Source organism: Motacilla alba, chromosome 1A (genome assembly GCF_015832195.1).
Source record: "Motacilla alba alba isolate MOTALB_02 chromosome 1A, Motacilla_alba_V1.0_pri, whole genome shotgun sequence".
Lineage (NCBI taxonomy): Eukaryota > Metazoa > Chordata > Aves > Passeriformes > Motacillidae > Motacilla > Motacilla alba.
The window spans coordinates 52,087,993-52,107,354 of NC_052031.1; the positions used below are offsets into that span (position 1 = coordinate 52,087,993).

The following is a 19,362-nucleotide window of genomic DNA, read 5'->3' on the forward strand; positions in this document are numbered from 1 at the left end:
TCAATTTATTCTAAGTCTCACACACAGTGTAGGTATGTAAAATGGGATGGCAAAGCAGGTATTTATTTAGAGGAATCCAGTTCTATATAAAGAATAAGAACAAGTATTATTTGTGATTAAGTCTCACTGAAATCTGCAGAGCAGACTGTAGCTAGGAACAAGACAGATTAAAATCTTTGCACCAAGCAAAGTTTGTAGTGCCTTAACTCTGAACATACAGGATGATGTTCAATAGGATAGTACTTTTACATTGTTCTTTTTGTGCTCAATGCAGCTTCTGTTTCCCAATAAACAAAACAACTCAGTACAGGGCACTGGAATATCTCATATATGGGATTTCATTACAACTGCCACCTCTGAGGTGCCACAAAACTAACAAATGCTCCCTTGAACAAACAGCTACTGTGCAAACCAGATTATTCAGCAACCATCAAGTGCCCAGTGAAAGCTGCCAGGCTAGCCAGAAGTCACCTGGAAGACAAACTAAAGCTGATCCATCAGATCTTAATGTACACTGCACTGTATTTCCTTGTGGATAACAAGGGGCAGTGTGTGTTCTGTGGCACAGGTACTGCCAGTGTACCACAGATGCACCACAGCAATGTCAACTGAGCCCAACCCACCACAGATAAGGATTTTGAGATCCCATAGATCAGGATTTTTTGTTTGATCTAGTGGGAAGTTTACAGTCAGTGCTTAATGAAGGATTCTCTTGCTCATCCATTTTTGGGGCATTCCACACACACACAAAAGAAAATTTTAAAAACTGTCTATCAATCCTCTTTGAAACAGTTCTTCAACCACCAGCTCATCTCAGCAGAGGAGCAAAGCTCAGGGACAGGCAGGCATTATCCATTCTAATGTATCACAGAAAACAAAACAAACAAAAAAATAAAGGCAGGGAGGCATAGAAATTAGTCAAAGAGGTGGAAGCAGGAAAACACAGTGAGTTATTTCCATTACAGCACTATGTAACAGCAGCAACAAAGTTCTGGGATACATTTTCCTGAATATAAAGGACATTAAACAAACATCTTGCTGCATCTTGGCTTATTTAGGTTTCAAATCTTTAGAAGCCCACTGGAAGGAATGGAAAAAGAGAAGACTAAGGTTTTTTTCACTACCTAGGTCCAGCTAAGGAGGCAAAAAGCTTGATCCAACTTCTGGAATAATCAGAAGAACAGATTTTAAGGAACAAATAGGTCTGGTTTTATACACCAGTTCCTGGACCTTATTCCACGAGGGTGGTGTGAAATAAAGACAACTCCACTCTGCTATGATTTATATCCTGTGTTTCGGCCAGACTTGTCAAAGAAATTTTAAACTAGGTCGACAGTCTTGGCTTTGATTCAAATAACCAACAAAACCTTCATTCATTGAGTGTTAAACTTCAATTTTTTTTAAACTTCTACTTACCAATGGCAGTAAAAGCCATTTTATTGATTCTTCTATTTAACAAGTTGTTCCAACTTCAATTTACTCTCATCTTCAAACTTTAGTAGCCATATTGACCCATGTGCTTGAGGACTGCAAATATATTTAAAGAACTAGCTTCCTCCACTTGCTGCCCCCAACCACCACAACCACCAGCAAAGCTACAGAAACCAGACTGTCCAAGCCTCAGTGAGAAAGAACATAATTCCTTAAGGCTTTGTGAATTCCAGGGCAGCTCACTAACACTGGAATCTATAGCAGAGAGTATCAAAAATCTTATCTTCATCTGCTGATACACTGAAATCGAAAAAACTGGTGTTTGCCCAACACATCTAACAAGAACAAAAAAATCTTATATCTTCTTGACAATTATAAGAAATATACTAGAAGTCAGTATTACAAAATCTTAGGGTCTCCAAACCAGAACACAGTTAGCATATACGATCACAAGCACATTCTTCAGTTGCTGACAAAATAGCTAAAAAACTATTTTCTTCATGTATTTCACTCCTAGCTTGTCAGTCCTTTGCCTTCTAGTTAGAGTACCACAGCCATTTCAGACAGAAGCTTTGATTTATGCACTAATCAACAGCTTCACCAAATATTAAAAATGCCTACCTCTACTAGGACATAAGAGCATTCTGATTTCAACTGATAATACCCTGTCAAACAAGTAGAAGGGTCGGTATTTTTCTATTATTGTTCCCTAATAAAGTTGGAGAACAACCATCCTAGCAAATTCACCTAGAAAAGCCATGACAAACCTTAGTGTGAGCTATCACTTCAAGCCTTTTGTAAGAGGGCCAAGCCCTCTGTTTTTCAGAGAAGGTGCCTTTATCACTCCAATGGTAACATTTCTAGCTCTTTTCTTCACTGAAGAGCTAGAAATGAAAAAAAAAGAACCCACCCTGCACAATTTTCCCATATTAAAGGAAAAAACAAGCTGTTAGCCAAGTAGCAGAGGACATTCCAAGTTAAGTCTATCACCTGTAATTTGTGAGGTTAAATTCCCATCCCTGAGGATGAGATGAATCTGAGCCAGTGGACAGAAATGGACAGAACTGCTCAGAACTGCTCTTGCATGTGTAGCTTCAACCCCCGAAGGCTCCACACATGAGAGCCACTTGAACACCTTGCTCAGAGTAGAGCTCCACGCTGCACACCTGCAGCCACTGTTTCCTAGTCCCTATCTTTGCTCCTTCAAGCCACCGCTCCCCAGTTATGTGGCTGGGCCACTCTTTACATCTGGCCAGAAAATAAAGAACATTACTCCTGACTAAACAGGGGGCATGCCTACTTGCCAGAGGAACTTCTCACCCTCTGCAAATTATCTAAAATTTACAGCATTTCTGTTGCAAATTCAGTCCATGTTAAGTTAATGAAGACAACTGTTTAGTGCTGCAGACTCCTATTTCTTGAGCAGAATGAGGCAAAAGGTGCTGTGACTGCTCTCCTGAGCTCCTCCCTTCTCCTTGAAGCTCAATTACAGTTCTGCTAATACTGATGGGAAACTTTATCCCACACAAGTGGTCACCCAAATAGCTGCATATTTTTAAACCACAATTCCTTTGAAGCACTGCCTATGAAAATACTCCAAGATGAATGTTTCTCAGTACTTTGGGGTTTCAGGTCAGGTCACTTTGTGGGACTGGAGCAGTTGGCAAGGTCTCATGAGTGATTTGTAATTATTTATGAAAAGCTAAATTAGACAAGGATATAAATCTTGGTAAGATAAGCATGGCAGCCATGCCATGATACAAAGAGGAGAAAACATATGTACTGCTTCTCAACATTTGACATGATTAAAAAATTGAGGGAGGAAACATCCCCTTAATGAAAGGAAGGAAACCGGGCTTATAGTTGATACTCTAAAAAAATAATTAAAATAATAACCTGCTGTGTTTGAGTATTCAAGAAATGCATCTAAGAATGTATCACAAATTATTAGTGTATTTATTTCTTTTCCCTGGCTTTTTTGTGATTTTTGTTTGCATTTTTTCAATGTAAACTAGCTTGGTAGTTAGGAAAACAGAGATGGCTCAGATTTGCCAGGATTAGTGCAGTGCCAGCAGCTACTAGTTTGTGTTTCCCTGACATCTCTAGTGTGGTACTAACTGTCTGCAGGTGCAAGAACACTCATAAATAGAGGCAAAAATCACCTACATCTTTTCCAAATGTCACTGGATGAGGTCCTATAAAGGCAAATAAATCAGAATGGGAACAAGGAAAAGTGACCTTTTATTTGCCCACATGCACACATATCTAACTCGACTACTCTTTACCTTATCACTTACTCTTGTGGCCATTTTCTCAAGGATTCAAGGGAGAATAGGCCTAAAGGCAAGGCATGAAGCAGAAGAGGACATTGACTTTACACCTGAGATGGCAGAAGGCATTCTTTGCACAAGTCAAGGAGCAGAAAAACAGGGATTAAAACATGCATTCGCCAAGCTGGGGAAACAACACGGTGAAAAGACTTGTAGCTACCAAATAATTCCATCCAGGCACACGGTAACTACTACATGGGTGGCAGCTCTTTTTTCCAACTGATAAGCAACATCAAATGTCCTGGTTCAATTCAGCCCGTGTCCTTTATCGGGACCAGCCACTAGATGGTGACCCTGTCCCAAATCTTACCTTCCCCTGATGAGGGCAGCGGTACAGACCCAGGCCAACACCACCAATCCCAGCTGCTTGCTCAATTGCACCATGAGAGCCTGATGCTTTCATGCAAGTGGGCTGGTTGTCATCCATAAGCAGCATTTTAAAAGGAGGCACACCCTTTGGAGACCAGGATTTGCTCCAAATCCATCTCCCTTGTGACCAATTACCATGAACGGCTCAGGAGGGTAACAACTGCTACACTTCTCATTATTGTTTCAAGGATTTATTTTATTGGTGTGCAATACGAGTCATTTTAAGTGAGAGCTTTGGCTGAAATGCATGCTCATTGCATTTAAGTGAGCGAAGGATGTGGAGGACTCATTGTTTACTAATGGAGACACATGGGACAAGTTATTCTCCCAGAACATTCTCTGACATAGTGGCTAAATAAAATATATAGGGAGCAGCAACGTGACTGGGAGGCTGAAGAAAAGTTCCTTCTGTCCTGAGGCCACTGACTACACCAACACTTAAAAACACTGCTTTAACACCAGACACGCGATATGCCAAGGAGGATGGTTGCCATTTTATTCATCCAAAGACTATGCAAGGGTTCACTTCCAAGAGCAATTTACTGAGACCTTTTTACCAGCTTTACTAGCAGTTCTCTCATTTGATCTGCCTCACAAGAACTCCTTTCTGTGCTGGTACATGCTGGAGGGCTCACATCACACAGGCTAAGGCAGCTGGTACGTTTTAGACTCCTGAGTATACCTAACACACTACTGAGTGTCATTTATGGGGGTGTCCCCTAATATGATCAAGGCAGGATGCTTTTACACACAGATTTTCTAGTACTGATGCTGATGGTGCTGCTAAGATGGAATTGCTGTCTCCCTTGCTTACTCTCACAAGATGCATTCCTTTTCCCCCTGCCCTGGCTGATCTGTTAGCAATCACTATCAACACTCTTGGTTGCCCTAAAACCAGAGGACCGTAACTAAAGGTGGACTATATCCTTTGAACTGTAAGTGCGGCCCAACTGTATGCAGCCTTTTGGGAGGCTCTATTAAACTGCCCAGTGGCTGCAGGCTTCTATGAGCAGCAACTACCTGCTGCCTGTTTTAGGAGGGGGAATAGATAGCAGCCCTTCACCCATTCCTCCACTGCCACAGGAAAGCAGAGAGGAGAGGGAAACACTGATTACAGCAGGGGATTTATGAAGAGGGGAAAAAAACAGAAGCCTCCAGCCAGTTTGATGATCTGTTACTACTGAAAGTCACCTCCTCCTCCATGATCAAAACAGAATTCTTTTATAAATCAGAGTGTTGAATTTGAAGGCTTCTTGAAAAGCACAAGAAGGCTGAAAAAATACCACGGAGAAGCTTTATTTTGCCTCATTCCATCATGACCTTCATCCAAAGCCAAAAAAGGCAAAACAAACCCCTTTTGCTTTGTCTTTGAAGAAGTCAAATTCAGCTATGCTGAGACAAAGCATCTCCAAAGAACATCAAGAAAGCAAAAAAAAGGTAGTGAAGTTAAGAGGTTTCACTGCTGGCTGCCTTCCTCTCATACCCTGACCAACAAACTAGTTCCCATTATTCGCACTCTAAATTTTGACTTCTTGTCTTTTCAAAATGCTCTCAGGAACACTAACAGAGAAAGAGCACCTTTTCAACACCATTCTCCTCTGCCAGTCAGTTGCCACATAAATCTCACATTGTAAAGGACATGCAGCTACATCAGCAAGTGTGTTGGTAACTAACAATGAAAGTCAAAATAAAAACATGAAAGCAAGACAGAGATACCTTTCCTTCCCCTGTTCTAGCCAGAATTATGACATTTACTTTTGGCCTTTTTTTTACAGATCCAAAAAAACTTCCCCTGTCTGTGGCATGGCAAGTCTGTTTGAAGGCCACCCCAAAGAAAAGTGGAAGGCAATTAAATGGGTTTGCCCAGGCCTAAGCTCCATATAAAACAACTGATCACAATTACACTTGCTAAATATTAACCACATTTCCCATCCCGCAGATTTCCTTGCCACTGAGATTCTGTTTGCACAACATGCTGCGCTTCTTGATTTCTAACACTGCAAAATAAGGAGTGATATAACTTTTTCATACAAGATTTTGATTGTGTCAGACTTTCTATCACCTCAAAAAGTACAAACTTCTCTAAAAGGGCTTTACTTGTGAGGAAGTTAATCCTCCCAACAAGACCATAAATTAAAGAAACAAGGTTGCATAAAACAACCAAGCAGAACTTGGTTAGTGCTTGGCATTTCACCTGTAGCTTATTAACTGCATACAATCTTTGTGATGGCAGCAGTATCAAGCATTTTCTCCCTCCCTATATGGTGCATCTGATCCTATGGAAGTCCAAGCACTCTTTGAAATACATAAGAATCAGAGAGAAACAAGAGATCTGTGTTAAGTGAGAACCTGCAAATTCTCTTCTGGACATTTCTTTTGGGTTCCTATATGCAACTTGGCCAGTTGCTCAAACTCCCTTCAACTGCCCAGCACTTCCCCTGCATTTAACTCCTGATGTTAGTTCCCCTGTTTCCCCATCATACACACCATTGGGAATACAGAGGGAAGACTGAATGGAGAAGGAAGAATGGATGGATCTAAAATGCATTTCTATTCATTTAAAAGGTCCAAGTACAATCTGTTAGACCCATATGTAGATGTTAGTACATGTAAAAACTAGCTTCAGGAACTACCTCATGAAAAACACAGAGAAGCTAAAGGAAAGAAAGAGGAAAAAACCCACTGTCTGCCATTACCAGCTACTAAACTCAGTGAAGCCAGGTAGCCATAAGAGATAGCTAGATCAGGCACACAGTTGAGTTACTGGAGTTACATGCATTGCTGGGTTAGTCTCACAGCTTGCATCAACAAAACATTCTAGGTTTGCCACACCTCTAAGCAGAGACACTGCAGACTATGTAATGAGCGTGCCTACAGCACTGAGAACATTCTGGTAAAATAAAAGGAGAAAATGTCATTCCTGACAACTAGACATTTTTCTGTCTCCCATTTGGCAGGCTTTTTTTTACTTTCCACCTGTATTTTTAAACTCATCACTGGAAGCTGAATTCAGGCTAAAGGCAAAAGGCAGTAGGCAAGAATCAGAGAAAAGGAAGGAAAAATGATACAAGTGGAGGGAGGGGAAGAGAGTGTCTCATGTAAAGAGCACAGTAGAGGCATCTCACATCTCTCTCCAAAGAGTGTTTTCAGCAGAGTACATTTTGCCTCATTTTGTGTCTCTGACAACTGCCAAAGGCAGAAATGCTTTCAGCCAAGGTTAGCAGTGTTGGAAAGATGGTTGTCAAAACCAACACACAAAAGCTCTTCCAAAGCCAGCTTACAACAGTGGATAACAAGTATATGACTCAGAGCAATACTCAACTCAAAACACCTTTTCTGTTTCCTTTTGTGTACATACAATTGGTGCAATAGAATAAGATTTAGTTCAGCCCTCTTTTCCAGATCAAGTACTTCTCGACACACTACCAGGGGAAGCCAGGCTAAGACAAGGCTCTGGTTTCCCACAGTTCTTTGGAATTGTTCAAAGGAGACATAGGTCTAAGCCTTCCACTCAAGAGAATATGGCAGAGCTGATGTGAGACCAATTAGGGGCAAATGGAAACCATATGTGATTTTAATGAAACAAGAAGCTGGTGCACATAAGTTACTGCTGCAGGAGCATTTACTGCCTGAAAGGAATGTGCATCTGGCATTGATCATTTCCCAACCCATCAAGTGAGCAGTAACATGGAGAGCAAATTGGAGCATATGATGAGAGATGAATTGCCTAAAGAGTAGAGTTAGGGGAGCAGCCTCTGCAAGGAGAAAATACGTCCTTTGCCTGTGATTTAGTGATACAGCTGTAATGAGGCTGATCTTCTATTTCCACAGATCATGATGATAAACTGCAAGAATGAGTCCTAAAGTGATTAAAATGGATCAAGTGATATTTTCAAGAACCTACCCCAATCACAGAAATCCCATTCTGATTCACATGGGGCAGACTTTTTTTCTCTTGAGGTCATGGGCACTCTTTAAAGAACAAAGTACTGTTGAAACTAAACAATTCTCAAATGATGTTTTTTTTCTGGTGTACATCAAAATGGGTACACAATGAGATTTCAGGTTGAAGAGGCAATGTAGACACACCCTTCTGAATTTTTTTTTTATTTACTATAAATTACCCAGGAAGTTTCAGTTCTGCTGAGAAAGGGAAGTCCCCAGTCTGTAAAGTCATAGATAAGTTGCTTTATGGGGCTACGGTCATTTCTTCTGTGGGCTGTTGTGTTGCAGCTTGATACCAGGTTTCAGAACAAACCCACTGTCTCCACTAAGCACCCAAGAGATGGCTCACATACATCAAAGAGGAGGTGAGGGAAGATGTTCTGATCCAGCACTTGACCAGTGAATGCCCAGGGCTGAAACCTGGTAGATGCTACTTGGCATTTCAAGTAATAATGAAACTTCTGTAAAACCAGACACATGGAACTAGCATGGTTTTGCCCCTAGTGCTAGATTTCCCTTGGGATATAACCAGAGTTAACAAGCATCATAAATTCATCACTGTATTTTTTAAGGATGCAATAGTAAATTTTTTGAGCCAAATCTGCCAATTTATTAGTCTTTCTTAACCCACTGTGCAATCCACAATCCCACTGGGCACCAGATCCAAACAGTTCAACAGGAGGAAGAGGAGGAGGAAAGACAGTCCTACTAAAGAAAACATCTGAAGGCAGTTTTCATCTATGCATTAGAAGTAGGGCATCTCTGACAGCCCATGTAAACCTTTCAAAAGAGAGATTATGAAAAGCCACAGGCCTGGACACTCCCTGCTTCATCAACTTACTTCAGAGGACTCTCCTTGCTTCAGCACCTTGCCCATCTGGGATAGGTGCCAGCTTTCTGCAAGGAGGCCGCACTCCACTGATCACATGGTTTATGCTCAATTTTGCATGTAGGAGCTAGAGAGGAAAAACTGCTTGGGAACATGTATAGATTTCAAGGATACTGGGTGGGCCTGCAAATTCCTTCCTACATTACAAAACTTCACTAAACTGAAAGGCTAAGCAGCTGTCTATACCAGAGAGGTATACAGATTTAAGCAGGTCAGGCCTACAGGCACTCCTCTACTGCTCCTATTCACACTGGGCCTGACAGGACCGAGTATTTGGTCTGCCAGACCCTGAAATTAAACCTGCATTCAAACAATTTCCCCAGTGAAAAAAGTATCTTTGCCCACCATTCTTGAGACATCATCAATTGTTCTCAAGCTGCCAGCATCTGCAGACTGTTCACATACACTGGACGCGTCCATGACATAGTTCTGGTTATATCACAATGCTTAAGGAATTACCTAATTGCCTATTTTATTAATGTCTATTGTGTAAGCACAGTAATTACTACCATGTAGCTGATCTTAGGTACATGAAGAATTTTATGGAGTCTGAGCACCATGTGAAGCTTTAGGTGTAGCACTCAGATCCTGATCCACTGTTCATTAAAGCAAGTAGGAAACCTCCCTGAGTCCTGAGTGAGGCTCACATACCACAGTTCCCAGCAGCCTACAGGTCAAGGACAAGGACAATACAAGGTCACGGTTAGGACAATACCAGGGCAATTTGACTAATCTGCCTGCCTATCCAGAACTTTCCAGAAGTCCCTGTAGTGCCCTGTCATAACTGCATTCCAAAGCCTCATTCTTCACTTTTGACCTTAGAAGGCCTCAAGAACTCAGTGTTGATTTGTTGTGGAAATCAGGTAAAAAAACAACCAACCAAAAAAATCCCCAAAAAACTAAAACCACCAATTCTTTACATGAGCAACACGAATACTGCACGCTGTGCATCCTCTGGATCTGAAGACTGGATTCTCCCCGTGCAATGACATAGAGCACTGACAGCAGAAAAGGTAGATAGCCAATGGCCAGTCACCTTCCTTCTTCAAACAGTTTGCTCAAACTCCCTGACTGTCCTGCTGACAGACTAGCCTATGGTGTTCCATGGAAACTGCATCTCATTCTTCTACTACCCAAACTTTCCCCAGACATACTTTTCATCAGAATTTTGTATCCATGAACAACCCAGTAGACCATAATCAAAATGGATTTCCAGAAGTAGTGTATCATTACTAGGGTGCTTATATACATCCTTGGTGCTACCAATAACATACTGAGTTATGACTCTTAGCCAGACTTGTGTAAGTGCAGAGAACACATGAATGGTTATTCGTGCCTGTCTACCACAAATGGTTTACTTTTTTTGCACAACAAATATTTATACAAATTAAAGACTAACCCACGTTGTTTTATTCTTAGACAGTGCTGATAATAAGTGGGTTTTAAATGGAAATCCTCAAGTCTGACCATATGAATCTGATGGAGATTCACTCTGAAGTGAATGTACCAGTCACTTAGCTCATCTGTGCTACTGGAGTTTGATAGCTTCAGAAAGAACTCTTACTGAAAACTTCCATAAATTTCCAATTTGAGGGAGGCAAGCTTGCATTCTCATATCACTTCTTAGGTGTCCTTGTAACTTTTTAGAAAAAAGCCTAAAGGTCACAAGATATGGTTGGGTAATCATTTCACAGCTGCCCTGACACAGTGATGGCTATTTTTGAATACTCTAAGGCCCATTAACTGTTTGGGAGGCAGAAGTTCTCAGGACACAGCAGTGCTGAATGTTTACAGAGAAGGGTAATCATTTCCAGGGTATCCACCAAGCCTGACTGTTTCCTGCCTGTCTCGGTCTCCTCAGACATTGCTGTAACAGGACTATTTTGGCAAAGTAATGAACCACGCTCCCAAGAGCCAGCTTTTCAGGGCTGGAGTTAAGCTCGCACCTGGAACACAGGTGTAAGATTGTTTAAACATTGACAGGGAGGCAACTAACAGAAATACAAGGGGAAATACCTCGTCTCAGTCCACTGGCAGCAACACAATCACAAAGCAAACTTGTTTGTTGATTAATGCAGCAAACACAAGGAGAACAGCCTATTGACAAGGACTGGAGCAAGAAAAGGGAATCTAGTTTTGTGTTGGAAAGGGAATTCTCAGCATTGAGGAAAAGCTAGATCTGTGTTTTAAAGGGAATTCTCAGCATTCAGAAAAAGCTAACTATAAGCCTAGAAGGACTAATGAACAGGAATCTCTCCCAGCTTGAGAGGTACCATGTAACCTGATCAAAATCATCACTTCCAGAAGGGAAGGCTGTTGCTGTTATGCCATCAGGGATGGCTTAACAAAACCTAATAGTTTTTGGAAAGGCTTTTTCCTGTCAAGGATCATGGCTTTATTTAAGTCACAAATTTCTAAGGAAAGTATCAACTTCAGCAAATTTTTTTTAAATTTTTTTCTCAGAAAAAAATTGACCTATTTTTAACCTGCATCAGCAATTCTCTTCAAATGCACTTGAAGCCTTAATGTGGACATGAAATGACACCTTCAGTCAAATTGGACATTTTCAATTAATCCTTCAAAACATTACATTCAGATGTATCGGAATCACTTTTCCTAGAAAATGTCATGCTGAAAACTCCTGTATTATTTTTTTTCCCTCATGTTTCAGATGGAATAAACTTCCACCATTTCAAAATTCTCTATGAAGAAGAAAATCTGACCCTCAGCAGCAAGTTTCTAGCCTCCCCTTTCACTGTATATAAATCAGGTGACAACAACAATCCCTAATAACAGAAGCAAGAGTAATACAATTTTTCTCCTAATTTTTCAGACATGGCAAGTAAATTCATACCAATGAGAGCTGCAGGTGCTGAGAACTTGCATAATTTCAAAAAGTAAGCCATTATCCCCTATGATTTCAGAGTATCTAAACTAAAATTAGCATTCAACATCAAAGATCAGTCCTTTAATTCACTGTGCCAATAAAAGTCTGCCAACACTGCAGACTGTAAATGAATGTAGACCTACAAAAACCATTTTTAAAAGCAACTTAGGATACCACAAACACTAATTTAACCTGTTCCTCATTGGCCTGCTTAGTGCTTGTACTTTGAGCCTGCAGGCAAGTCAGAAAGTCAGCTCTGTGATAAATGCTTTCCTACTCTCATTTTCCTTTCTGGCTGTTTCCAACATTTTGAAGCAGTATTGTTTGATTTCAGGCTGCTTCCTGAAGCTGCTTCCTTCAACTGCCTGCTGAACCCAGTTGGAAACTTTCTACTAATTTTAACTGGAGTGGGATCAGGCCCTAAATAAGTAGTGGAGGAATCCCTAGACTTATAAACTGAACAGCTGTCTCTGGCTTTCCAAAAGAAAAGTTATTCCTGCAGCTGTTTTTCCCTAAGTGCCATATCGCTCCAAATTGTTACAGGACTGGAGGGAGGGGAAGAAGGTGGAATCTTAATAGTCCATTAAAAAGGCGTATGGGCCACTGCGCAGCAGCTCTTTCAGTTTGGCTCAGGCAGGGTCACTGCTGCCAGGCTCAGACAGCCGTAAGGGCACGGGAAAAGTCGTCTTCTTGTTTTCACATCTCATTCATGCAATGGATAATGAGGGGGAGGGAGGAATCAGATTTTGGGTTAATTAGCACCATGAACAGACAGCTGCATTGTCATTAAAAGTTCAAGAAGTCACCAGGGTCATCACCGAACTGCAAGATGTACACACATGCACACGAGGCACACGTCTAAGCCTGGGCTTGGCAGCCTTGCCCGGACTCTGATTTGCTCCTACCCTAAGGATACACTTTGAGTTAAGAACACTGAACTGTTGTAGCTCTGAGGAGAAGACCAAAGCATAAAGGTACTCCCTCTGAACAGCTGTTGTTCATCCCCTTGGTACTACTTCATTTCACACGTAATATACCAGCTAAGAATAGTTACAGAGCTTTTTTTCCCCATAAGAAAAATCAGAGGTGTGGCTTACCAATGTGCAGTTTCATGTTTGCTTCTAACAGTCTGTGGGATAAGCAGAACCCCAGTTAACAAAACCACGCTGTTGGTGCACACTGTTTCCTTCCACAGCTTCTTTCCACAAGCAAGGAAGCTGAGGAAGTGCAAGTGCACTTGGTAAATTCAGAAATGAGCATGTATGAATAATAATGAAAAGATAAAACCTCTAAAATATCAAGGACTGCTATTAATACCATTTGGAACAGTGTAAGCCTCAGAGAGTCACAAGTTGGCTTAAAAACAAAAACAACAAATTATCCAACTATGCAAAACAGCCACAGATTACATTCTCCTTGCCTCAGATTGCAGTAACATTTTCTGTTAAGAGATTTTAAGGAAAACACAACAAGACAATCAAGGATTCCCCTGCCACCTTCCAGACAGAGCAGAGAAAAAATATAACCTTGAATAGCTGAAACATTACTGGTTCTGCAGAAAGGAGACTGGCATTGCCTGGTTTCTGTCAGCTTTAGCTTTGCTGCCTATATATTCTAAAACCAAAATTGATATGAAACCACCTTCATTATAGTGAAATCTCAGCAAAACATAGTTTTGTTTTTCTGGGTAAAAGCATGACAGATCCTGCTTACTCTTCCTATTAAATTGGTAAGCAAACATGTAGCTAACTCATGAGTGTATAGTTCCATTCAGTGCCTGGTCTTTGGCAGGGAAAATACTCTGGGAATACAGAGAAACAAGGATTTCTTATATTTTATGTAACACCCATTCATCCTGGTGTACAATGATTGTCCACATTACAGTATGTTTATGACAATATGGCATGTTGCAGCAACTCTAGCAGAGATGTTCACATGAGAAAAAAAAGTAGAATAAAGAGATACAGTCCAAAATTCAGTGGGGAAATTACATACATCAGTATTTTGGTTCTAATTGCCCGAGTTAATATGGGGTACTGCAAGCTCTGGTGGATTTCATCAGATAAGGGAACCAAGTGGGCTAAGCTACCCCTCTTAGAAAACTACTCTGAATTTTTCCACTCCCATTCAGGGTCTGGATATTTTTTTGAACCAAAACTGCCTTTCCCATATTTTTCAACAGTGCAAATTAGTGATGCTTCCTCAAAGCACCACCACAGTGTTTCAAGAACAGCTTTGGTCAATCTTTCCAATGTTGGTGCACATACATATTGAGGAGTATGTACTGGTGGAATCCTGCCATGCTGACCTTATGACTGTTTGATGAACAAACATTGAACCTGCACAAAAATGTGAATCCCCGGGTGTGCCAAGACAACTACCACTCTAGAATCCTGTTCTGTCCTCTTTCCTTCTTTCTGTCAAAACAGCAGTCAGGATGTGAGTAGGCAATGTCAAATTCAGAAGAGGAGAGCTTTGAACAGCACAAAGAACAAAGTTTACGTCAATAGCCCAAGCTGCCATGTTACATAAAGGACAAACAGGAAAGCAGTTTCTGAAACAGGAGGGAAAGAAAGACCCGGTGCTTTCCTTTATCCAGCTCCTCCAACAGCCATTAGTATTAGAGGAAATCGGTGTGAGAAGGGCATGCAGAAACAAACACGAGATCTTGCACTGACAGGAAGGAACCTATTGGCTTGAAAACTTTCCGGTACTAGTGAAAGCTTTGTTTCCCATACAGACAAATACACCAGACAGGTGAGGTCTGATGCTCTCAATCTACACCATTTCTTTAGTCAATTTAAACCTGCCATTGGAATAAAGGCTGGCAAGGACCTGCTTCCCACCCTGTTGCTCTCCCAGTCAAACAGAAAAAGAGGAAAACAGAATACACTGGCAAACTCAAGAGACAGCTACAATTTAGAATGCATGTGGGAGGTAGATTAGGCACTCATCCTGATAAAGAAAAAAATACTTCAGAGTTGAAATATGTCTCTAAAGAGTTTTGGAAGGAACTTAAAACTCCACGGATTGAATCAATCTCTAACAGCAAAGAATTAAAATGACAGCCTGAGAAGGGAGCTTGGGAAAGTCAGAGTATCCCACATCACATTTCTGGGAGGTATTTTATCAGTATCAGGACTGCAGCTGCACTGGAGGATGCAAATTACTCACTATCATAGGTTCTGCTGCAGCATGTTTGTTCCAAAGTAAAGGTGTTAAAGGCAAAATACTGATAAGGGTCACTAGGTATTTGCCACCTGATCTGGTTGAGCTTCTCTCTGAATGCCATAAAACCTTTCTGTGATAACTTGGAGTCTTCTAAAGTACACCTAGAAGTTCTATCTGATATAATAAAATCTTCTACTTCTCTGCTTCTCTGTAAAGCTGCAAACTGTTATACAGTGGGGGAAAGCAGGACAGCTGCTTAATTCTATTGAAAATACACTGTCTGTAGAGAAGATGGAAAGAGACTTATTGAAGCCTCTTTTTTTATCTTGATCCTCTAAGGAAATAACCAACTAAATCCTTAAGCCCCAACCCCTTGGGGAACGAAAGAAAAAGGAAAAAGTAAAAAAGGGACAGGTGCTGCTTTTCATATTTTAAAAAGTAAAACAAAGGGCTTAAGAACTCATCCTGCCCCCACCCCAGCACTATCTTTTTCAATACTGAAGTTCTTGCACAGGAACTGCAGCTCTTGTCTTCCCACACTTCTCTGGGTTTGTGATTTTTACCCTGCAGGACGCTAAGGGAGGGCTGGGTATTTTGTGGCTATTGAAGTACTGTACATGATGGCTATTTAAGTGCCCCAGGGATCACTTCGCTCTTATTTCCTCTTGGACGGATCCACCTCACCAAAGCATTTAAGATATTCAGTATAGCAAGTGGTATACTTTGCATGCAGTGTGGTCTCTCAACTAGTTCTATCTTTTCCCCACCCTACATTCTACCAAATACCAGAATTCTTTCAGCTTCCAGTTTTGTGCCTCATGTAGCACATTACTTATTGGAGGAAATAATTTCCTTAGAAACACACTCATGCATCCTAATCCAGAGGTGAGCATGATAAATGAGGAGGATGTTTCACTCTTCAAGAAATTTAAAGCAGGGGACTCAGAAACCACACACTTCACAAGATAAAGCAGAGGACCTGACAGTCACTCACTTCACAAGAGCTGGTCTAAAAGCTGTTTCATACTGTCACCTCAGATCCATTTTATCTGCAATGTGCATTTCTCTGGACCTATGAAAGGCAGGCAGGATATTTACAGCAGTGTCAGAGGAGGCAGGAAGTGGAGAACGAGGGTGGGTGCTTGGAAAGTGTATAAAGGGCTTGGAGCACAGGGGTCAGCCTGGAACTACATCCCCCAAAAGAACACAGAGCCAAAGAAGAAGTGTCTGGGGAATAGCTGGTTTTCCACATATATCCCCTGGCTCACTCCTCCTCTACCTGTTCCCTTTCCAACACCAGCTATTTCCTGTCTTTCAAAGTTAAGCAGAAGTTTTCCATTCTGTGGTTTTCCTGTCTTGGTACAAGCAAGAGCATTTTTTTCTCTTATATTTTAACTGTTTGGAGACCAACAACAAAACCTGCTCACTGGAGGGAAATCTTCCTATTTACAGCTGATCCATGAAATTTGAGAGGGCTGATTAAACATCAGAGGAGCAAGATCTTTGCTTGTTCGAGTATTCACTGAGCATGAGATATTGAACTTGTTGTCTGAACAAATGCTCCAGTGCTCCTCTATAGAAAATTAACAGACTAACATAATGCCAGCAGGCCTCCCTGCTGACTTCATTGCAGTAACACCCAATACTGAGGGAAACATGGAGAAAAGGAAACAGATGTTGAAATCTCCATACTGTAATTACAATGCAGCATGAGGGAGTGAAAATTCAAGTCCTTCATTCTAGGCCAGCAGGAGCTTGGGTCATTTTGAATACAGCCCTCTGAAACAGAAGTACTCCTGTTTCCTAGGGGCTGTTGTGTGACTTTTTCTTTCTTTTTTTTTTTTTTAATGAAGCAGTAGGGAGTAAGAAGTAATAATGTGTTACCTTCATGCTGTTGCACCTGGTGTAGCCCTTGCTACCTGCTCATTCTTGTGCAAATTTAGTGCAATTTATAGCTGCTTTGCTGAAGTAGCAGTGATCATGCAGGCCAGCAGAAAGCTGTGCTTGTTCATGTCAAAATTGAGGAATTAAGAAAGGGGAAAATCTATGAGGTTGGTTTTCCCTCCTTGGGCCCTTTAACATGCTTTTTTTTACCTCCCCAATAAACTGGTTCTAAACTCTTATGAACCAGCAGGATTACAGAGCTCTGACACTTTAGGAACAGACAGGTAGCTAAGGAAGATTGTAGATTTTTTTATTAGTGTGTATTTTTGCCCAAGATCAGTAACAATGTGTTGAACAATGACGGCTCTACCATTTGCACACTCTCCTTTTATCTCTCGGCTGTAGTGGGGCAGGTTACTACACCATGTATTTCCTTTAGAAATATCTTTAGACAGCATGTTATATATGGCTTCATTTCATTTGCTTCTCCTGCTGCTCAATGTGAATCATTTTCCAGCTACGCAGTATTTTCCTTATAAGTCACCTGGCAAAAATAAAAGACCAAGCCCTGCCCACACGCACATACAACCTGCATTTCTTGAAGGGCTACTTGAAAGAACTTCGCATTCATCTGAATGGAGGAAGGCAACTGCTTGGCTGGAGTCCAGATAAAGGGCATGTGTTCCATCCATGGCCAGTCCACACAGCTAGGTTTTTTGCAAAGCCTAAGCCAGTCAGAATTGATTGCCAGTCAGAAATTACCATGCTACAGGCTGTTAGGGATCAACCAATAGAACATCAGATTGTTTTATGCATGTTCTCCTACTGAAGTGATCCCTGAAGACCAAGCGCATGCTCACTCTCCCAGATGGATAAGATTCACCTTAGGCATGCTCCACACAGTTCCCATAGCTCCAGGCAGGGTGGCCTGCCAAGTGTCACAGCTAGTGACTCCTCCTGGCTTGACCAGCCTGTACTAGTTCTTCACTGGTGCTTCCACACTGCACCTCTACCTTCTCCAGGAGTCCTTCTCTCCTACTTATACTCTGAGATGGTCTCTGAAGGGCCTTGGCCACTCCTGCAGCTCCTAAATACCTTCTCCTATTACAGCTTTCCCACTCAGACTATTGCTATGGCCATTCTCTTCCCCAGCCTGTAATAAAGACAGAAGTTTTCAAAGCTGAGGCCACTGACACAGACCTCTAGCTCCTCACTAGCACAGCCCAACACCATATCCCTAAAGTGACAATGGCCTCCCTACTCCTCAAGCACTGCTTTCTGCTGGTTCTTGGCACGTTTCCATCCAAGAAGGAACACCCCAAAGCACCTCCTTTCTTCCTAAAGTAAAGATGAGATTCTACACTGCAGGCAAACCATAGCTGATTTTTATGGGGTTTGATATAATTTTTTGTATATGCACCTCTCTGCTATTTAACTAGAGTTTTATTGTCTGTATACTGTTTCTAAGGGCTCAAATTGCCCTTTAGAAATGTTTTAAGTAAACACTAGCAGGAATTTGGACTATTCAAAGTCAACATTAATTTTAGCACCAAGCAACTCAAGAGACTTCTGTCTTGTTTCCAGAAGACTCTCACTATCTTTTCTAGCTAGAAGAAATTTTGAGTAAATAAAGTAATCAGGGTTATGTGAACTTACTTGCATTTTTATGTTATTAGACACTGTTAGTTAATGCACTATGTCTTCACGCTGGTCACTCAAGAGAACTACTTCACCTTACAGTAGAATGTTAACTTTGTTTTTGACAATAGCTTTTGAGCTCTCTAGTGTTTGTAACATTCCTCTTAGAAACCTGAAACGATCAAGTCAAATCCAGCCCTGATACAAGGTGGTGAAATACTGGTGAGACACGTGGCAATGCACTTGCCTTGTGCAGAGCATGAGGCTTATGAGGCATGTTCAGTATTTCCTCTCCATATTCATTAGTAGGACAAATTTTAGATCTTGTATAAGAGGCTGCAAGTCTGTTTAACCCCCCTTGGTCTCATTTACCTCAAGCCCAGCACCAGCCTAATACTTTCAAATAGCAGAAATTTGAAATTCACACTGGTTAACATTCTTTTCTCAAGCTATTCCAAAGCAGACCCAGTTTAGCCCTAGTTTTAAATAAGGCCCTATCCCACTATGGGCAAATAGCATTGGTAGTGATGTCACTGGTGGGCAGAGAAGTGAAAAAGTCCCAGCAGTGTGCATCCCCCTCATGAGCTCTGAGCAGTTCTACACAGAGGGTTAACAAATGGGATGACCTTCAGCTCAGCAAGTTGCAAAGAGCGTTCAGTGCTATAAAGATGTGGAAAAGCTGAAACAGTCTTGGATAGTTTCAAATGTAGTCAGCTGCTCTGATCAGCCTTGTCTCAGAGAAGTCTATGTAAGGGATAGTTCGCTTAAAGAGTAGTAAGAGTCCAATAAAGTTCTGCCAGTAAAATTTCAAGTGTCAC

The 19,362-nt window shown here is 41.3% G+C and overlaps 2 protein-coding genes across 5 annotated transcripts in view; one reads left to right on the forward strand and one right to left on the reverse strand.

The window, feature by feature from the left end:
• Positions 1–19,362, forward strand: part of SYN3 (synapsin III) — a 245,530-nt gene that overhangs the window by 129,193 nt on the left and 96,975 nt on the right. The gene's annotated exons all lie outside the window — the stretch shown is intronic.
• Positions 1–19,362, reverse strand: part of TIMP3 (TIMP metallopeptidase inhibitor 3) — a 37,715-nt gene that overhangs the window by 12,144 nt on the left and 6,209 nt on the right. The window lies entirely within an intron of this gene.